A 20,339-nucleotide genomic window follows, 5' to 3' on the forward strand; every position below is an offset into this window, starting at 1 on the left:
TCGTGAGGTAACTTGAATGGTCCTATTTACAGATGAAGAATGCGAGGCTCAGAGAGGTTAGGTAAAGTACCAGAAGTTACACAGCTACTTACAGGCCCAGACTCAAATCCATGTTCCTCCAAATCCCATGTTATTCTATCACCCCGTCCTTACTCTGGATAACAAGCTGTATAATCAACATGCGTTGCTTAATGGACAGTAAAGCAGAAAGGACCAGAGAAACAGATTAAACACTTTTGCTCTCCTTCAGAATGATAAATTTGTAACGTGTGCTTCTCTGATTAGGAAGAGATTAATACCAAGCATGAGCTGCTGTAAGTTTATTAGTGAGTGCGGAGAGATGCATACTCCTGAACAGGATTGATTTATAAGTTCCAGCTGTGAAAGAGAGGCTGTATCAACTTTTTTCTGTATTATCACTGAAGATGATAATACAAGCAGCTTAAGACATTGAATGTATTGACTGAAATTGCTCTTCTCGGGACTCAAAGGTTATGTTACACACCTTTTCCTTCAAAATATAGTTAATATGCACTGAGAAGAAAAATTACTCGTGGTAACATCGGAAACAGGGACAAGTAATTAACTTGTATCTTAATACATATGTTGTTGTATTAAGTGGTTTTTGTCTTTGATCCCTAATGACTTCCTAAAGGGCCTTATGCCGATATGATATGATATGATATGATATGATATGATATGATATATGATGTGATATTTATACTTCATATATAGAAGACTTCACGGCAGGCACATAGCTTCAGCCAATGCTTCTAGCCAATATTTTCACTCCTTTTTTTTTTTTTTTAATGTTTATTTATTTTTGAGACAGAGAGAGACAGAGCATGAACGGGGGAGGGGCAGAGAGAGAGGGAGACACAGAATCGGAAGCAGGCTTCAGGCTCTGAGCCATCAGCCCAGAGCCTGACGCGGGGCTCGAACTCACGAACCATGAGATCGTGACCTGAGCTGAAGTCGGACACTCAACCGACTGAGCCACCCAGGCGCCCCAATATTTTCACTCCTTGACAGTTATAATGCAGTGAAGCATCTTTCTTAAGCTAATAAATTAACCATTTAGCATCTAGTAGGAACTACAAACAAGAGACCTTAATATACTAATTGCTCTTCATATCTAGATCTTTGGTCTAGGCTTTACTACTCACAAAGCAGTATTTTATGGTAGTAGTCACTTAGCAACTGAATGAATAACTACAGGTAACTGCATCTCCTCTACAAAGATTTTTAGGGGTCTGGGTGGCTCAGTTGGTTAAGCATCCAACTCTTGATTTTGGCTTAGGTCATGATCTCACGGTTCGTGAGATCAAGCCCTGTGTTGGGTTCCATGAGCTGACAGTGTGGAGCCTGCTGGGATTCTCTCTCTCTCTCTGCCTCTCCACCACTCATGCTGTGCTCCCCCTCTCTCTCTTTCTCTCACGCTCTCTCTTTAGAATGACTAGTTCTGTAAGAATGCAATAAAGGGGACAAAAGACAATGTCTGTTAACAGCTATTAATGATGGAGTCTGAACATTCAGAAAAAAAGAGTTTTAAAATCAATCTTGAAACCAACTACATGCCCCATAGAATGTTATTCCCAGGCTGTGACAGTAGTGGCCTTGAGAAACTTTGGCCTTCTTGCTCAGAACAAATCCCTGCTTCCCAAGCAGCTGCTCTAAACCCAGCATCTCTGTCATCGAAAGCAGCAGCCATTTCTGTCTTTGGGTCTGATCTACCCACTTCACCTGAGAGCTGACCTAGAAGGTAGGAGTCAGGAATCAGGGAGTCAGATGGAAGGTGAATAGCAGGCACAGATTTATGAAACAGTGAGCTCCAATAATTAAATAACCAAAGGTAACAATTAGTGGGAGATATTGCAACACAATTGTCTCCAAGAGCACCTTGGAGTTTACTGTGGAGAGAATAGGACTATGAATACTTCACCATAAGAGTCTGAGAAGGCTATGTAAACTAGGGATGTCTTTCCATGTGTCTTGAGTGAGGACTTATTTGTTTTCTTTAAACTCTTATTAAAAACCCAGGTGTGGGCCAAAGGGGATAAACTTGACCACCCTCTAAAAACCATGAAGTATTAAAAACAAAATAACTTTGCTTATGCAGAAGGTAAACTTTCTTAAACTAGTTGGGCTCTTTTCAAAAATTTTTCGCATATAATTTGGTAGAATGTACATCTTGAGGCAAGAATTCTCCGTTTAGGGACATTTAGATGGTGAAAGAAAAAAGTCCCCACCCACCCAGAGATAGTATCATAAACTGTTGTTAGATTTTATACCGTTATGAAACAATATGTTTTATTTTAAAAAGACTGAATGTGTAAAATAAGAAAATGCTTCTGATTGTTCCAGAAGTAAAAATATCAGTTTATGTCAAAAAGCCATTCCCGATTTACCACACCTGCCAAATTCCTTGTTCACTCTGTAATTTATTGCTTATTTATACAGGACGGCTCAGCAGATGTCACATCTGGTTATCCTCCTGGTTTGGAGTTTTAGTTTATTTTTAGCTAGGATGGTATAAGAAAGTTTAATGCCCCGGATAAGCTTACACAGCAAAAATTTTTAGCCTGAACTTTGTTACATCTAGGACTTTCCTGAAACTTTAAGATTTGATCGTAAGGAAGAGAAAGTGAACACTTTTCAGAAGAAGTAGGACACGGAAGATTGGGGAAAAGAAACATTAGTCCTGGAACCCTCCAGATTATTCACCCAGGACCTGATACAGTTAATAATACTGCATTACATAACTCAGCTCTGTGCAGTGAGCAAAAACCTCTCAATGAACAGTGGTTAGCACAGTTTCCCAATCACAATTTTCTGAATTTACATAACTTTACTGTTAGCCAGGCAAAGTTGTATAATCCAGATAGAATCATGCTGCAGGATTACCAGATTTCTGGACTATTAGCACTATTCTTTTTCAGTTTCATCATTGGGAGACACAATTAACAGCAAAACGGTATTTGCAATAACCCTTTACTGCCAAACTAAACATAACAAAAAAAACCCTCTAAACATGACAACATACACACACACCACATAGGTCATAAGGCCTACGTGTTTGATAAATTAGACTATTATCAAATTCGTACAACTCTAAAACAAAAATGCCAGAGACAGAAAGGATATGAGAGTCCTCATGAGAGGAACCTTCATCTACTGCTGGGAAAAGTATAAACTATATGATACAACCATTCTGAAGAGAAATTTGGCAATATTCAATTAGGAGGTATGCAGGACTCAGAGCCCAGCAGGGTCCCTCTTAGATACACTAGAGAAATTCTCAGCCATGTGCACAAGGAGATATGTTCACATGCAGCATTATTTTTACTAGAAGAAAAACGGAATAATCTACATGTTCATTGATTTTAAAATAGAAAGACGGGACGCCTGGGTGGCTCAGTTGCTTAAGTGTCCCACTTTGGCTCAGGTCATGATCTCACAGTTCATGGGTTCAAGCCCCACACTGGGCTCTTTGCTGACAGCTCAAAGCCCGGAGCCTGCTTCAGATTCTGTGTCTCCCTCTCTCTCTGCCCCTCCCCTACTTGCACTCTGTCTCTCTCAAAAATAAATAAACCATTAAAAAAATTATAAAATAGAGAGATAAATTCATGAAAGGGAATAGAATTCAGTAGTTAAAATGAAAAATTCAATCTATATGTATCATCATGGATAAATTTGGAAGTCATCATGGAACAACCATGGCAAACTGCAGAATGATATGCACAGCATCATGCAATTGATATAAACCTTACAATTTTACAAAATTATTTTGAGAGAGAGAGAATGAGCATGAGTGGGGGAGAGGGCAGAGAGAGAGAATCCCAAAGTAGGGCTTGAAACCATGAACTGTGAGATCATGACCTGAGCTGAAATCAAGAGTCGGCCGTTTAACTGACTGAGCTACCCAGGTGCCCCAGAAGTATACCGTTTAAAGTGCTTGTCAAAATCATAGGTGACTCCCTTGTTTAGGCTAAGTTTAACTTAGATTCTTTTAAAAATAAGCAATGAAGATATGTTTCAGAATATCAAAAGACTAGAGGTTATTCAAAGATTTTTAAAGTGTCTTTTAATTCTTTCTGCAACAATGTTCAAACAAAACCATATTGATTTCATCACTCCACTTATGAAATTTCTTCATTTTTCATATGTCCAAGCAGATCTGAACACACCCAACCCCCACAAGCTCACCTTTTATGGAAACAGACACAAGGGCTTTGACCCCAACTAATGTCTGTTCCAAAATGAGCAGAAAGAGGGATTACAGCCTTTTTAAAAATAACCTCTTCTGGGGTAAAAATAAATTATAGTAAATATATCCTGTCATAACTCAGTGACCTCATTTGAGGCGACTTTGATGGGCAGATTCTTCTCTGTTTTATTAGCAACATTAATCAGAAGGCTGGCACAGTTTGTGAACAGCTTCTCATGGGATCTTTGCAAGCCTTCTTATTGCAATAATGTGAAATTAATGTCTCTTAGAAAGATGTCTGCAAATTCTAGTAACACTTGAGAACAACTATTAACAATCAATTGTTATTGCTGTCTTTTTTTTTTCTGAGAGACAAGAAAATATTTAAACCTTTGGTGCATGCAAGGGTTTTTTTAAGATATATAGTCTCCAAAAACATGCACGTTGCCTTCAGGGCAGTGATTATCTCTGGAGAGAGATGGACAGGAACCAGATCAGTGGAAATATAAAAGAAGCTTCAATTAATCTGTAACATTTTATTTTTTTAAAGAAAAAAAAAGGTGAGGCAAATATTGCAAAATGGTAACATTTTAAAACAGGATAGTGGGCACGTAGGTACTCCATTATATAATTCTTTCCTGTTTCCTGTATGCTTGAAATGTTATACTTAAGAAAAAAAAAAAAAGAAGTAAAGAAATAAAGTAATGTTAAAGCACAAACAACAATCTTGGGAAAAATATATTTAAAACATGTATGATGGGGTGCCTGGGTGGCTCAGTCAGTTAAGCGGCCGTTGGCTTAGGTCATGATCTCACAGCTCATGAGTTCAAGCCCTGTGTCGGGCTCTGTGCTGACAGCTCAAAGCCTGGAGCCTGCTTCAGATTCTGTGTCTCCCTCTCTCTTTGCACCTCCCTTATTCACACTCTATCTCTCTCAAAAAATAAATAAACACTAAAGAAAATTTTAATTTAAAACACCTATGATAAAAGGATCTATTTTCTTAATATATAAAACAAATCAATGAGGTAAACAAATGACTCAAATAAAAAAAAAAACAGAAAAAGGATGTGAAATGGGGAATTTATAGGACGATAGTTAACAAATGCATAAAAGAGCCTAAACATGTATGGATCTCTATGTGTATATACTCATGGAATAAATGCAAATCAAGAAAACAATACTACTTTTCACTATCATACTGGCAGAATGTCTTAAATTTGACAAAATACTGTTAGCAATGATGAGGAGAAACATTCTCAGGTGTTTCTGAGAAAAGTATGAATTGGTATAATCATTCTGAGGGGAAAATTTTTAAATGTACATTCTCTTTAGAAGAACAATTTCATTCCTAGGATTTTTCCTTGGATACAGTTACATATATGCACAAAGCTTTATATATGTGTGTGTGTGTATGTATGTGTGTGTATAAGTATATATATATGTATGTATGTATATATATATATTATATATATATTATATATATAATATATATATATAATATATATATACATAAATTGAGGAAAAAAATAAATTTCCACCAGTGGAAGATAGATTAAACTGATGATACATCCAACTTGCAGAATATTATACATCGACAAATGAAGATGTCCACAATACAACATAGGTTTACAAAAACCATGTGGTGGAACCCTATGTACAATAAAATCCTACTTGCATTAAAAGGCATACATTATACGTATATGTGCAAACAAATGTCTGAAAGATATATAACAGCAATTATCTCTAGGGGATGATACTGGAGGTTGGGAATGGGAAAGAAACCTTTATTTCCTCTTAGTCTTTCACTGCATCAGTTAAGGACTAGTTGCTACAAATGACGGAACGGAAACTCAAACTGTCCTAAGAAGTGAATGAATTTACTGGCTACATTTAACTGAAAAATCTGTGGGGAGTTTCAGGCCTATCTTGAATCAAGGCTCCACAATGCACCACGATGGTTTTTCTGGTGTTGACTTCATCTTTTGTGCATGTGAATACTGCCCTCTGGGAATGTATACCTGATGGCCTGATCATCTGGATGGCTCCCCTAAAGTTAGCAACATGGTGGCTGTTAGCAAAGGCAAGAGTGAATGCTTCTCTTTTCCAGAAACCTTTACTTACAGGATTTTAAGGATCGTCAATTCTAATTGGATTATATGCCCATCCTTGAATCAAGCATTGTCATTCATGGCAATTGGCTTGGGGTCAATTCTACCCAAACCATATAAGATAGAATGGGATCTGGATGATTTCCCCTAATAAAGAGGAATGCTGGGCAGCAAACAGCAGATATCCACTATTGCTGGATAAAGTTTTACCAAGTGCATATAATCTATCTATCTATCTATCTATCTATCTATCTATCTATCTATCCATCTACCTATCTATCTATCTGCCATCCCGTAGGACCTAGACTTTGAGCTTCATAGGAAGGGACTATATCTGTGTCATTCATTATTCCATTCTTTGAGTCTAAGATGGTTTCCTGGCACGTGGGAAGCTGTTACAATATTTGTAGAATAAAAACAAAACAAAACAGGGGCGCCTGGGTGGCTCAGTCAGGTTAAGCGTCTTGATTTTGGCTCAGGTCATGATCTCACGGTTTGTGGTATCCCCACATCAGGCTCCACGCTGATAGCAAAAAGCCTGCTCTCTGTCCTCTCTCTCTGCTTCTCCCTCCCCTCACACATGCTGTCTCTCTTTCTGTCTCAAAGCAAACAAACAACAAACATTGAAAACAAAACAACCTACCTTGCAACTTCACTCCTAATCATTGACTATTAACTAGAAAAACAGCCACAGAATCAGCATCAGTCATCTTTCACAATATCTTTATCTAAAGTTATCGGAAGAAAGACTGATGCAGTGAGAGATAAACAATTTCTAAGAAAAACACTGATGGCTCTTTTAAACATTTGCTGATACTGTTTTTTGTTGATAGAAATTATTTGACACATGATGTGGATTCATTACCTGAACTATTGCAATAATGGGTAAACTCATCAAATTTAATTACTCTGTTCTTTAAATAGGAGTTTAGGGTCAGGCTAGTTTAAGACTTCTAAAAAATAAAAATAAATAAATAATAATTGCTTAATTAATTAAAAAAACTACTTCTTCCTCCTCTTCCCTTCCTTTGACCTCCACTCACTGGGCCACTGAGAACTGCTTCTGCCTGTGCAATTTGCCACATAATTAGGTCTGCCAGACAAAATACAGGATACTCAGTTACATGTAATTTCAGATAAACAATGAATTATTTTTCAGCATGAGTATGTCCCAGATATTGCATGGGACCAGAAGTGGGGATAACTTATACTAAAAAATTATTCATTATCAGAAATTCACACTTATCTAAGCATCCTGTATTTTTATGGCTATAGTTTCTTATTTTTATTTGCTGTAGTTTCTTGTTTTTATTTGCTAAATCTGGCAACCCCACACATAATAAAAGGTGCCTGTGATTACTTCCAGTTTGCTAAAGGGTAAACTGCTGGGCTTCCTGCACTATAAAATACTGATTATTGGATTTTCACTTTTCCCCCCTTTTTTTAAATTTGGATTTCAGTTAACATACAGTGCAACATTGGTTTCAGGAGTAGAATTCAGTGATTCATCACTTACATACAACACCCAGTGCTCATCACAATAAGTGTCCTCCTTAATACGCATCACCATTTAGCCCTTCTCCCACCCACATCCCTTCATCAGTCCTCAGTTTGTTCTCTATCATTAAGAGTCTCATGGGACACCTGGGTGGCTGAGTCGGTTAAGCATTGGACTCTTGGTTTCAGCTCAGGTCATGATCTTACAGTTTCGTAGGGTCGAGTCCTGCATCGGGCTCTTCACTGACAGTGTGGAGCCTGGTTGGGATTCTCTCTTTGTCTCTCTCTCTCTCTCTCTCTCTCTCTCTCTCTCTGTCCCTCCCCTACTAGTGCTGTCTCTGTCTCTCTCAAAATAAATAAATAAACAAAAAAGAGTCTCTTGTGGTTTGTTTCCCTCTCTTCTCTTTTCTCCCCCTTCCCCTATGTTCATCTGTTTTGTTTCTTAAATTCCACATATGAGTGAAATCACATGATATTTGTCTTTCTCTGATTGATGTATTTTGCTTAGCATAATACATCCTAGCTCCATCCACATCATTGCAAATGGCAAGATTTCACTCTTTTGATGGCTGAGTAATATTCCATTGTATATATACCACATCTTCTTTATCCATTCATCAGCTGAGGGACATTTGGGCTCTCTCCATAGTTTGGCTATTGTTGATAGTGCTGCTATAAACATTGAGGTGCATGTAACCCTTTGAATATATACTTTTGTATCCTTTGGGTAAATACCTAGTAGTACAATTGCTGGGTCGTAGGGTAGTTCTATTTTTAGTTTCTTGAGGAACCTCCATACTGTTTTCCAGAGTGGCTGCACCAGTTTTGCATTCCCCCCTACAGTATAAGAAGGTTCCCTTTTCTCCATATCCTCACCAATTACCTGTTGTTTCCTATGTTGTTCATTTCAGCCATTCTGACAGGTGTGAAGTGGATCTCATCGTGGTTTTGATTTGTGTTTCCCTGATGATGAGTGAAGTGGAGCATCTTTTCATGTGTCTGTTAGCCATCTGGATATCTTCTTTGGAAAAGTGTCTATTCATGTCTTCCACCCGTTTCTTAATTGGGTTATTTGTTTTTTGGATGTTAAATTTGATACATTCTTTATAGACTTTGGATACTAGGATTTTCACTTTTTAATCTACCTCTTTTACACTTAAAGAGCAAGTACAAAGTAAACTCCTGTGTAATTACCACCCAGGTTAAGAAATATGGCAGAGCAATGCCAGTACCTTAGAAGTAATCTGTGTTCCTCTCCTCTGCTGGCATCCTCCTCCCTCCTCTCAAGGGTAACCACTATCCTGACTTTTATAATCAATCTCTGGTGTTTCTTTAGGCTTGCCACCTATGTGCACATCTATAAACAATATATTTTGACTGTTTTTGAGCTTAATATAAAAATGTATATATCAGAGACACCTGGGTGGCTCAGTTGGTTGAGAGTCCACCTCTTGATTTCAGCGCAGGTCATGATCTCATGGTTCATGAACCCCGCTTAGAATTCTCTCTTTCCCCCTCTCTATGCCCCTCCCCCACTCATGCACACATGTGCTTGTGCGCTGTTTCTCTCTCAAAATAAACAAACATTAAAAAAAAAGTGTATATCAGTGATCTTTGCAACTTGTTTCTTTCACCCAACATTGTGCTTGTGAGATTTATCCACATAGCTATGCTTCCTTAATTCTCATTGCTCTATAGTGTTTCAAATGTGATTATGCCCATGATTTATCCCCCCATGCTACTGCTTTCTTGTTGATGACGCAGTCTTAACTTAAATTGACAATTTTAGGATCCTTTAAATTTATTGTAATAAGCTAAAACAACTATCATAAAATAGTTTCATACTATTTGGGGAGATTTCTAATACCTAGTATTCCCTCTGAAACTTTTTGTTGTGTTCAACACTAGGACCAATTTGAAGGTGGCTTATATAAAATGGTTCTCATTTATAGTCACTTAAATTTTGTATTGAGGTATAAATATAGTAAAATGCACTGATCTTAAATATATAGCTTGATGAATTTCTACATATGTATATACCTATGTAACCACTACCCAGATAAAGATATAGAACGTTTCCAGTAGCCTTTTAATATGACTGTCTTACAGTCCTACAAGACAGCTGTACATAAATTTTTGGACACATGCTTCATCCAGGACTTATGCTGTTGGTTTCTGGGCTTTCGGCTGCCACCACGTGGTGAGCCTCCATACTGCTACTTGATTCCTTGAAAGGACTCAAGCAATTAGATTTCTAAAATGAAAGTGATTACACAGATTCTGATGGGGCTAACAATTAAAATAGGTGAGCTAATGTCTCTATTAAAAAAGAAAAAAAGATTTATCTTCCAAAAGGAGGATTTAAGATTATATAGATAATGACATCACGTATATTTACAGTTAAATTGAGTGTATAAATTTCTGCTTGAATATTTAGCATATTAAGAAAAAATGACTTATTGCAAATATTATTAGCCTTCTAGCTGTCAAATGCCTTGAAGCTGGTAATGTATAAAAACTATAAGGATAAAGTTACAGGGGGCGCCTGGGTGGCTCAGTCATTAAGCATCTGACTTCAGCTCAGGTCATGATCTCTCAGTTTGTGAGTTCAAGTCCCACATCGGGTGAGCTCGAGCCCCGCTTGGTGTGAACATGCTTCAGGTAAACACGAGCCCCACTTCTCTCTCTCTCTCTCTCTCTCTCTCTCTCTCCCCCTTGCTCACTTGCATCCTCTTTCTCTCTAAAACAAACAACAAACAAATAAATAAAGTGATACTTAAAAAAAAAAAGAATAAAATGACAGTCCCCTGGATAGCACAGCTCTAGGATAGAAAGATGAGGAACACCTGCCCTGGATGCTCCTGTCAGGAGATTGCTGCTGCTCCGGTTGTTCATTTACAAGAGCTTGATCTGAACTGGTCCTTGTCCTGGCATGACGGAGAACAGGGCTCAGAGTTTCTGTCTCTAGCCACACCCTGTAGTCTGTTTCTACTGACTCCTATGCTTTGCCTCTCGCCAATTTCCAAGAAGGGATGTGCCTGTGGTCTGGAACGGAACCCACACTGTCTGGGAGGTGTGCCTGTTCATTGTACAGATGGCCATGGCTGCACTTGGGTGATGACACTGTACCAATTGAACTGAATTTAAAACCTTGGAAATCGTCACCTCTCTACCCTCATATGGCCTGTGTACTCTTTTTGTCTTCCTTCTGTCCTTCTGTGTCTTTTCCCTCTAAAGGTTCAGTCCAAGGCTCTAGACCCTGTGTTCTCCCATGGAATCTACTGGGCAGCTGTCTCTGAATCCCTAGACCCTCACTCTTGGTATTACTCATTTTAACACTTAGTCACACACAGCCAGGTCCCTTCAAGCACAACTGGGAAACTGTGATCTAGAGCTTAACAATTTCCTTTTAGGAGAAGCTTGTTCCTAGGGGAAATAAAAGTGTCATTTTCAGTCAAAAAAAGAATAAAATTACATGCAAGAAATTTATTCAAACCTTTGGACATACTGATATATGTTTTATTATTGTACTATATTCTGACTACAAGTTGCTGTAATTCTGTTTGGAATTATGCCATTTTAAAATGGCTACCTAACATTAATATATCAAAAAATATACACCTGAAATTTTTGAATGCACTAGATATACATCATCCAGATAGGTCTTTCCAACATTTTCATTATGGGGGGGAGAAAAGAGAATTCCAGCACTGAAGATTTTAATAAATATTAAGGGAAAGTGTAAAGATGATAAATTAGATGATGAAATGATTTCAGCATCCAATGCATGTTGAAGAGTAAGAGAGAGAAGAAGAAAATGGATGGACACCAAACAAGGTTTTATTCCTATAAATATGGAGCTTATTAAGATTTTGTTATAGGAAAGATTCCAGGTCAAGTTGTGGACTGTGACACATGATTCATCCTGTACCCTACCTCCTCCCCCACTGAAATTCCAAGACAGATCGTTTTCAAAAAACCATATCAGTAGAAAACAATTAGTGTACCATCAGTGTACCAGAACTACTTGGAAAATAGAAAGCAAACGCATTTGAATTTCCTGAAAAAAAAAAAAATCAATAGAGAAGAAATTGCATCTTAGGCCAAAGGCCAGTCAGCTTCTAAGAAGCCTCAGATAAGATTCAGGCTCAGTATCAGCAAATTCAGAGAGAAGTTGGCTGTAGAACAACTTTCAGTGTAGTTTCTTAACAATGTTTCCTTTAAGAAAACTTAAAGGACTTGCAGTAACTTAAGACTTGCAGTAACTTAATAATTTGTAACAAAAAAGCATTAAACAAGATATTTCATAATAAAAAAGGCAGAATTCACAATGAAAATATAAAATCTATACACCAAATAACATAGCACCAATAGTCATAAAGCAAAAACTATAGCAGATACAAGGCAAAATAGAAACATGCTAGAGGATAGAGACTTTAATTTACTTCCCTTAATCTGTTATAGAAAGTGGACAAAAAGTAAGAATATAGAAGAAAGTGAAGTAATGTCTTAAAGGTCTAAAGGAAGATTTTTTTTAAAAAAAATTAGCTTTATTGTTAATTAAGCATGAGGACAAAATAAAGACATCTGGGAATAAAACATCTACCATTGATACTCCCTACCTGAAAAATTACGAGAGGAAATCCTTCAGCACAAAAATAGGAATCCAAGGCATCAGGTTATACAATAATGATGTCAACTAAGTAGAACCAGAAAAAAAGGAAGGAAAGATTTAAGCAGCAAAGTTTTAATGTCATAGGATTTGGTTTCCTTCTAAATTAGTCCAATCACAATATTTGGCTTATAGTTAATAATACGTATGTAATTATAACATCATACATACGGTTCATTGGCTTCATTTTGGGGTATCAAACAATGTGCAAAGTACAGGAGACATATTACAGAGTAGCATGTGAATGTCATAAGCCTTAACAATTTAAAAATCACGTGGCAGAGTATAAACCTCAGCCAACAAATTCAAGTATGTAAGAAATAACACTTTATTTCCTACACTTCAATTCAATGTCTGCCTCTGGGGAATATCCTCTTTATTCCCCCCACCTTCCCTCTAAGACCTGCTTGATGGGAAATGTAAACAAACATTTTTGAGATTTCTCTCCCCTGGGTCCCAAAAGACACAGTTACCAAAGCCTCAGAGAGAAGGGGGACACTCTAGTCATCAGTAATCTGTACTCAGGTAACTCAGAGCCTCAACAAATGGTTGTTTCCCATGCAGCAGATCCCTGCTCTTTTGGGGTCCCACATGTGGTATGGGAGTCCTAGCTGAGGTTGAGAAGCTTGTGCCAGTGTCCTGCCTTTCCTATATATCTGATGCCACCCTCCCAGGGCTCCACCATGGAGCAGTGTTTGAGTCTCACACAGCTTCTCACTACCACCTTCATGAAATCTCAGGGAGAAGCCTCTCCCACCTCTTCTTTCTGTAAGTCATCAAGCTCCCTTTCTCAAATCCTATGCAACTCAATGAGTTTAAGCTTACAGAAAATAAAAGCCAGGAAAAATTTTACAGGTTAAGTCTGCTTTCCTCTCTGTCCTATGCCTCCCCTGAAGTGATAACATTCAGAGCCCATAACTTGCTTAAATGGAGAAATGGAAAAGGGAAAAAAACAAGTTAATATTATACAGTATTACTCAGGCACATTAATATAGCTGAGAAAAATTGGGACGTGGAAGTAGAAAGAAGAGTAATATTCTCAGGGCATCTGGGTGGCTCAGTCATTTAAGTGTCCGATTTTGGATCAGGTCATGATCTCGGGGTCTGTGAGTTTGAGCCTCTCATTGCTGTCAGCACAGAGCCTGCTTGGGATTCTCTCTCCCTCTCTCTCTGCCCCTCCCCATTCTCTCTCTCTCTCTCCCAAAAAACAAAACAAACAAGTCTCCTTAGTTTTATACAGATGCACAAATAATTTACCCAAAAAGAAACACTTGGGAAACAACTAGAATGAAACACTAACAAAAATTAACGAGAGTGACAAGGCAGGGTTAATGAGCATGGAGTCTTTCAAAAGAAGAAATCACCCAACATTTCATTATCAGAGTCACAGAAAAATTCATCCAGTAAAACCATTTCTAATAATCTATTCCAGCATTCTGTTAAGTTCAATCACAGTTCCTATATATACTCTCTATCAATATAAATCACATTACATATTTAGTCATGAAATCTCAACTTCATGTAACAAATACACATTAGTCCTGAATACAAGAAAGTATATATTATAGTCATTAAGAATATAGACTTAGCACAGGCATCAGAGTGTAAATCCCTTCAGGAACTGGGCAAATTCCTTTACCCCTAGCTCTCATTTACTTCTGTAAAATAGTTACTTACTTACTGGATGCTAGTTATTGTCCACAGAAATTTATTATCAGTCCCCTTTTAGATACCAAATGTCTATCTGACACATTAATTGCAAACATTTCACCACTCCATTACTTTTATCTTTATCTTTATCTTCTTTTGTGCAAATGTTTCTCATTGTACATCTATGTATTTCAATTTTTCTATTTTTCCACAAATGATTTCCTTTAATGTTTCTATAATTTCTAAATTATTGGAGCCCTTGATACTCAGTAATTCCCCCACTGGGATTCTCTCCCAGGAAATAACCAGAAATGTGGTAACACTGAAAGGGATCACACTCACAAGGAAGTGGCAGTGGCAAGGAGTGACAGGTGGTGGTGTAAATGCATACATTTTGCATTGTTTAACAAGTATTTTTACTTATGTCAGTTTTAAAAACAGTTTTGAAAAATGATATCACTGTTTCCCCCATTGTAAAGACTAGGGAAATAAGGGGAGGGGGGGAATGTTGTGATATAAAAGAAAAGCTTGAACAAAACTTGACATTTTAAAATATGTTAATTAAAGGATTATGTATAATGGGAAAATTAAAAATAGCTTACCTAGCTAAGAAGAAGAAAATGGTTAATTTGTAATCTATAACATATATAAAATACAATAAATTATGCAGCAAGTAAAACATTTTCTTTTAAAGAAAGAAGTGGGTTTTACAGATATGTTTTTTTTTAATAACTGAAGCTTTTAACATTTAATTAGATCTTCAGGGACATATAGTTAGATTGAGCTATTCACAAGAATTTTTAAACTATTATTTGTTGTATAAAAACTATTATTGGGGCGCCTGGGTGGCTCAGTCGGTTGGGCAGCCGACTTCGGCTCAGGTCATGATCTCGCGGTCCGTGAGTTCAAGCCCCGCGTCGGGCTCTGTGCTGACAGCTCAGAGCCTGGAGCCTGTTTCAGATTCTGTGTCTCCCTCTCTCTGACCCTCCCCCATTCGTGCTCTGTCTCTCTCTGTCTCAAAAATAAATGTTAAAAAAAAAAAAAGTGCTCACTAGGGGTGCCTGGGTGTCAGTTAAGCGGTTAAGTGACTGACTTTGGCTCAAGTCATGATCTCACAGTTTGTGGGTTCAAGCCCCATGTTGGGCTCTGTGCTGACAGCTTAGAGCCTAGAGCCTGCCTAAGATTCTGTGTTTCCCTCTTTCTCTGTCCCTCCTCCGCTTGCACTGTCTCTCTCAGAAATAAGCAAACCTTTAAAAAAAAATTTTTTTTTTTTTAATAAAGTGCTCACTGTATGCCAGCAGCTATGCCAAGCTTTCTAGGTAGGGTATTTCATTACATTCTTACCACCTTATGAAATAGATGTTTTGATTATTACCCACATTAATGAAGTTTGAGAACAGAAACTGAGCAGCTCCAGGACTAGAGCCTTGTTGGTTGGACTCTAAAACTGCTTTCTACCCTTTACATTATAGATTTCTCTGGAATCAATGAACGATTTGTCTTGTTCCTTTATGTAATCAATTTCAAGATTTCAAGACTCCATGTCAAGATAAAGCCCATCAGATGAAGACCACCAGAAACACACTTGTACTTAAAGTTTGGTGTATTTACCTGCTGCTACTACAAGAGGAGCATAAGGCCTCTCCTGGACCCTGGGATGTCTGGGCACAAGACACTTGGGAGGAGCTTACCTTAGTGTTGGAGCCCGGTGTTGATGAATTCTGAAGAGGGAACAGGATAAGTGGGGATCAGCTCTGAATGTGTGATGTCATGAAGCAGGGACAGTTTAGCAACTGAGGTTTCTCTGTAATCTTTGTTCTGGAGGCAACAGGAACAAAGCAGAACAATGCATATCACTGGTTAAAAAAACAAAAAACAAAAAACCCAGTAACCACTCCAAAGGACAGGGGCTTGATAGCCAGAGGAGAAACATTGTTTACATGGCCTTGGCCTTCGGTTGGAAACATTTTTGAAGTTCTGTTAGGAATATTCTATCCTGATTACCTGTTTCCTTTTAAACTACAATTTAAAAACCTCTTATCTGAAGCTCTTGGTTGGAAACTGAGGCTGCTTCCCTGGGTTAAAGTAACCCACAGAACTCAGATTTTTTTTTTTTAACTTTATTTATTTTTGTTGAATGAGAGAGAGCAGGAGAGGGGCAGAGGGAGAGGGAGAGGGAGAGAATTCTAAGCAGGCTCCACACTATAAGCACAGAGCCTAAGGCAGGGCTCAAATTCATGAACTGTGAGATCATCACTTGAGCCAAAAGTAAGTCAGACACTTAACTGACTGAGCCATCCAGGCACCCCAGGGCTCAGATCTCCTGAGTGGGAATGAGACATACCATTCTCACTGATATTTCAAATGGCAACATATCATATTTATAATATGACAGCATCTTCAAATAGAAATGTAATGCAAGTCACACATGCAATTTAAACTTTTCTAATAGCCACATTAAAAAAGAAACAGGTGAAATTAATGTTAGTAATAGGTTTTAACTCAATATATCCACAATTTATCTGAAATATTTCAACACAGAATATTAGATATTTTTCTTTTTTGTACCTCATCTCTTGAGTCCAGGATAGCAGCTCTCAATTTGGACTTTAGATTTTCATTGGAAAGCTTGATCTGTATTTAGATTCCATAAAATTTATAGTTGGAAAGCATATCCATATACCCAAGTTGTTACAAACATATCTAACAGCTTTCTAATAATTGGATGAAGTATGAATTCGCAAATTTAAATTTAAACTACTCGAGATTAAGTAAAATTAAAAATTCATTTCTTAGTCACCCTAGTTACCAGTTCAGGTGTGCAAAAGCTGCATGTGGCTGGTGGCAACCACTTTGGACAGCTCAGGTCTAGGATTTTAGAGAATAAGATTTCTCATTACCATGCCCTTGACAGTAACTAACAAAAGCAGATTTTACAGGTTCAAAATTATCCTTAGCTCTTTTTTCTCCCTATTTTTAGAGGCCACTTGTAGGCAACCAACTTGAGCAATGGAAACCTGACTAAGGTAGAAGGGCCCACAGTGACCACCAGGCTGAATGCCAACAGGGCCATTAAGTGACCCACCTCAAAACAGCCATAAGCCCTAGCTGACCAATGGGTTACTTACATGGACACCGTTATCAAAAAAGGAGAATTCCGTATGTTCCCATACTTCCTTACCTTCCTCTTTTTATTTTTAAAATTTTTAATGTTTATTTATTTTGAGAAAGAGAGAGAGAGAGAGCATGTGCGCGAGCACAAACGGGGAAGGGGCAGAAGAGAATGAGAGACAGGATCCTAAGCACTGTGAGATCGCGACCTAAGCCTAGAGTCCGCTGCTTAACCGACTGTGCCACCCAGGCACCCCATCTCACCTGCCTCTTTTAACTACAGCTCCCCCTCACACACACTGCCTCTTGGCAGACAGTCTCTGCTTTGTTGTCCTGCCTGCTGCTCCCTTGCAGTGTGTTCAATAAACTTCTAACTCCTTTGTTCTGCCTTCTGTAAATTCTTTCACTGCCCTTGCCACCAGCCTCCACTACATCGAGTCATCCCACATTTGGTGGTCCCCACCCAATCCGGAGACCCCACACTACTCCCTCCTTTTTTGGAAACCACAAATTCTCTGCCACACTAAATTAACTCTTATTTTCTTAGATTCCAGTTTTTCTCTTCAGCTGCAGGGCAGGCTTAGCCACCTTAAAATGAAGCTCAGGGCTGCTGATCAGCCCTGTTTTCCCCCCTTAGCAGGGATTCCTTCATCATTGTGAACCAGAAGCATTCTCTCCTACTTCCAGGTATATCACTAAGAGCATAAAGGAATTATGAAGAAGTTTTTCAAAGCTCTTCCTGAAATTGGATACCATTACAATAAGATACACTTCAGGGTCCCTGGGATAGAAACAATTAGAAGTACCCTGAGTCAGCATTAAAGACTTTTGCCAGATTAGGGGCAGCCTTCCTGTCTACCTCAGTCTGTTAGGATAAGGCCTCAGAGATCAGGTATGTTTGTAACTCATGATGACTTAACAGGGGGAAAAGTAGACCCACATTCATGTTTCAGTTCTATCTTTCATTAAATATGAATCATTGGTAAATCATTTCAATTGGCATGTTTTCTGAGGTGTACCCTGACATTTACTTCAATATTGCATGAACATCTTTAATTTTCAGAATATGAGAAGCCAAAGAAAAGCATTGGTATGATCTTTTTGAGAGACAACATGGTATTCTAGAAAGAGCATAAACACTGAAGTCAGAGAGGTATGGATTCAAATTTGTAGTCAAGTAGTCAAGACATTAAGAAGGGCTATCCCTTTAAGATGGACCAGTAGGGTGGCTTTAAAGTGGGGACTTGGAGTAAAAAACCAGTTACAGTAGCAGACTGCTGACCCTGCAGTGCTCTGTTTTAGGTCAGGATTATATTAAAATGTATTAGATTTACCCTGAAGAAGTTTTGTGTAAAGTTACATTTTATATAGCATGGGTTCCCATGGTGTGTGTGTGGGGTGGGGGGGGGGGGTGTGAAACGGGCTCCAAATGCAAGCCTAAGGATTTTAAGGTCACTGAAAGGAATATTCTGACATCATTTCATGTTTCAATTTAAACTATAAGAAACTATCAAATAGTCAATACAAATGCTCTTTGCATGTTCACTGAAATACATTGGCTTGCAGCGCTCCATTTACTATTGCAATTCTATTGACTGTAAAACTTGAATATCTTATTTTTAAACAATTTTATATTACAAACTGATTTAGGCTCACTGCAGAAAAATTAGGAAAATATGTAAGCAAAGAAGAAAATGAAAATTACCTCTGGATCTAGAATTCTGGCATTTCCTTCAAATACTTTTTCTTTGTCCACTTTCTCTGTGTGACCTGGGGGAGGTTACTTCAAGGCAAATGACTTACTCCTCTGTTTCTCAGTTTCCTAACCCTAGCTACCTCATAAGGTTCTTGTGAGGATTAAATGGGTAAAGCACTTTCAAAACAGTGACTGCAGCATAGAAAGAGCTTATTAACCAAGAGCAATCGTTATAATTAAGTATAGATATTTTATTTTTCAAAACTGGATTAAAACTCTATAGTTCCGGATTCTGCTTTTGAAAAATTTTCATTACTTTGATAGTACTTTCCCATCTTTCTTTTTTTAATGTAAATTCTTTTAAAGATTTTATTTTTTTAAGTTTATTTATTTATTTATTTTGAAAGAGAGAAAGAGAATCCCCCACTGGAAGTGCAGAATCTGATGTGGAGCTTGAACCTATGAACCATGGGATCGTGACCTGAACTGAAACCAACAGTCGGTTGCTTACCTGACTGAGCCACCTAGGCACCCCATAATGTAAATATCTTTAAAGGCCTCATTGATAAAGCTATTGCTCCATGGAGCAGCAAAATCTTCTTCTTGGAAGAATGGTTTTGAGATTTTTATGGAGGACAGTTCACCAGTATCCAACTGAGACTGTACTCATTAAAAAAAAAAAATGTTTATGGGGCGCCTGGGTGGCTCAGTCGGTTGGGCGGCCGACTTCAGCTCAGGTCATGATCTCGTGGTCCGTGAGTTCGAGCCCCGCGTCGGGCTCTGGGCTGATGGCTCAGAGCCTGGAGCCTGCTTCTGATTCTGTGTCTCCCTCTCTCTCTGACCCTCCCCCGTTCATGCTCTGTCTCTCTCTGTCTCAAAAATAAATAAAAACGTTAAAAAAAATTAAAAATAAATGTTTATTATAAAATATGAAAGAACTATGATTTTACAATTTTTTTAACATTTATTTATTTTTGAAGGAGAGAGACTGAGCAGGGGAGGGGCGGAGAGAGAGGAAGACACAGAATCCGAGGCAGGCTCTAGACTCTGAGCTGTCAGCACAGAGCCCGATGGGGCTTGAACTCACAAACCGTGATATCATGACCTGAGCTGAAGTCAGATGCTTAACTGACTGAGCCACCCAGGAGCCCCTAACCATGATTTTTTTAACATTTTATATATTTTTGAGAGAACACAAGCGAGGGAGGAGCAGAGAGAGAGGGGGACAGAAGATCTGAAGCAGGCTTGGCACTGACAGCAATGAGCTCAGTGCGGGGCTTGAACTCATGAACCATGAGATCATGACCTGAGCCAAAGTTGGAGGCTCAACCACTCAACTGACTGAGCCACCCAGACACCCCTAAGAACTACTCTGATTTAAAAGACTGATAATAGGGG

The 20,339-nt window shown here is 38.3% G+C and overlaps 2 long non-coding RNA genes across 3 annotated transcripts in view; one reads left to right on the plus strand and one right to left on the minus strand.

Annotated features, from left to right (window-relative positions):
- LOC125909489 (uncharacterized) overlaps positions 1-17,626 on the plus strand; it is a 58,071-nt gene extending 40,445 nt beyond the window's left edge. The window contains exon 4 of the long non-coding RNA XR_007453707.1: positions 15,607-17,626. This is a non-coding gene — a long non-coding RNA (uncharacterized LOC125909489). The remainder of the gene's footprint in view (positions 1-15,606) is intronic.
- The window catches only part of LOC125909488 (uncharacterized), a 45,168-nt gene that overhangs the window by 17,291 nt on the left and 7,538 nt on the right, over positions 1-20,339 (minus strand). The window contains exons 2-4 of one of the 2 annotated variants that reach the window (XR_007453706.1): positions 16,703-16,768; positions 15,826-15,952; positions 12,435-12,511 (exon numbers count right to left, since the gene is read on the minus strand). This is a non-coding gene — a long non-coding RNA (uncharacterized LOC125909488). The remainder of the gene's footprint in view (positions 1-12,434; positions 12,512-15,825; positions 15,953-16,702; positions 16,769-20,339) is intronic. The other variant, XR_007453705.1, reaches the window with a different exon arrangement.

Source organism: Panthera uncia, assembly GCF_023721935.1.
Source record: "Panthera uncia isolate 11264 chromosome B3 unlocalized genomic scaffold, Puncia_PCG_1.0 HiC_scaffold_1, whole genome shotgun sequence".
NCBI classification, from domain to species: domain Eukaryota; kingdom Metazoa; phylum Chordata; class Mammalia; order Carnivora; family Felidae; genus Panthera; species Panthera uncia.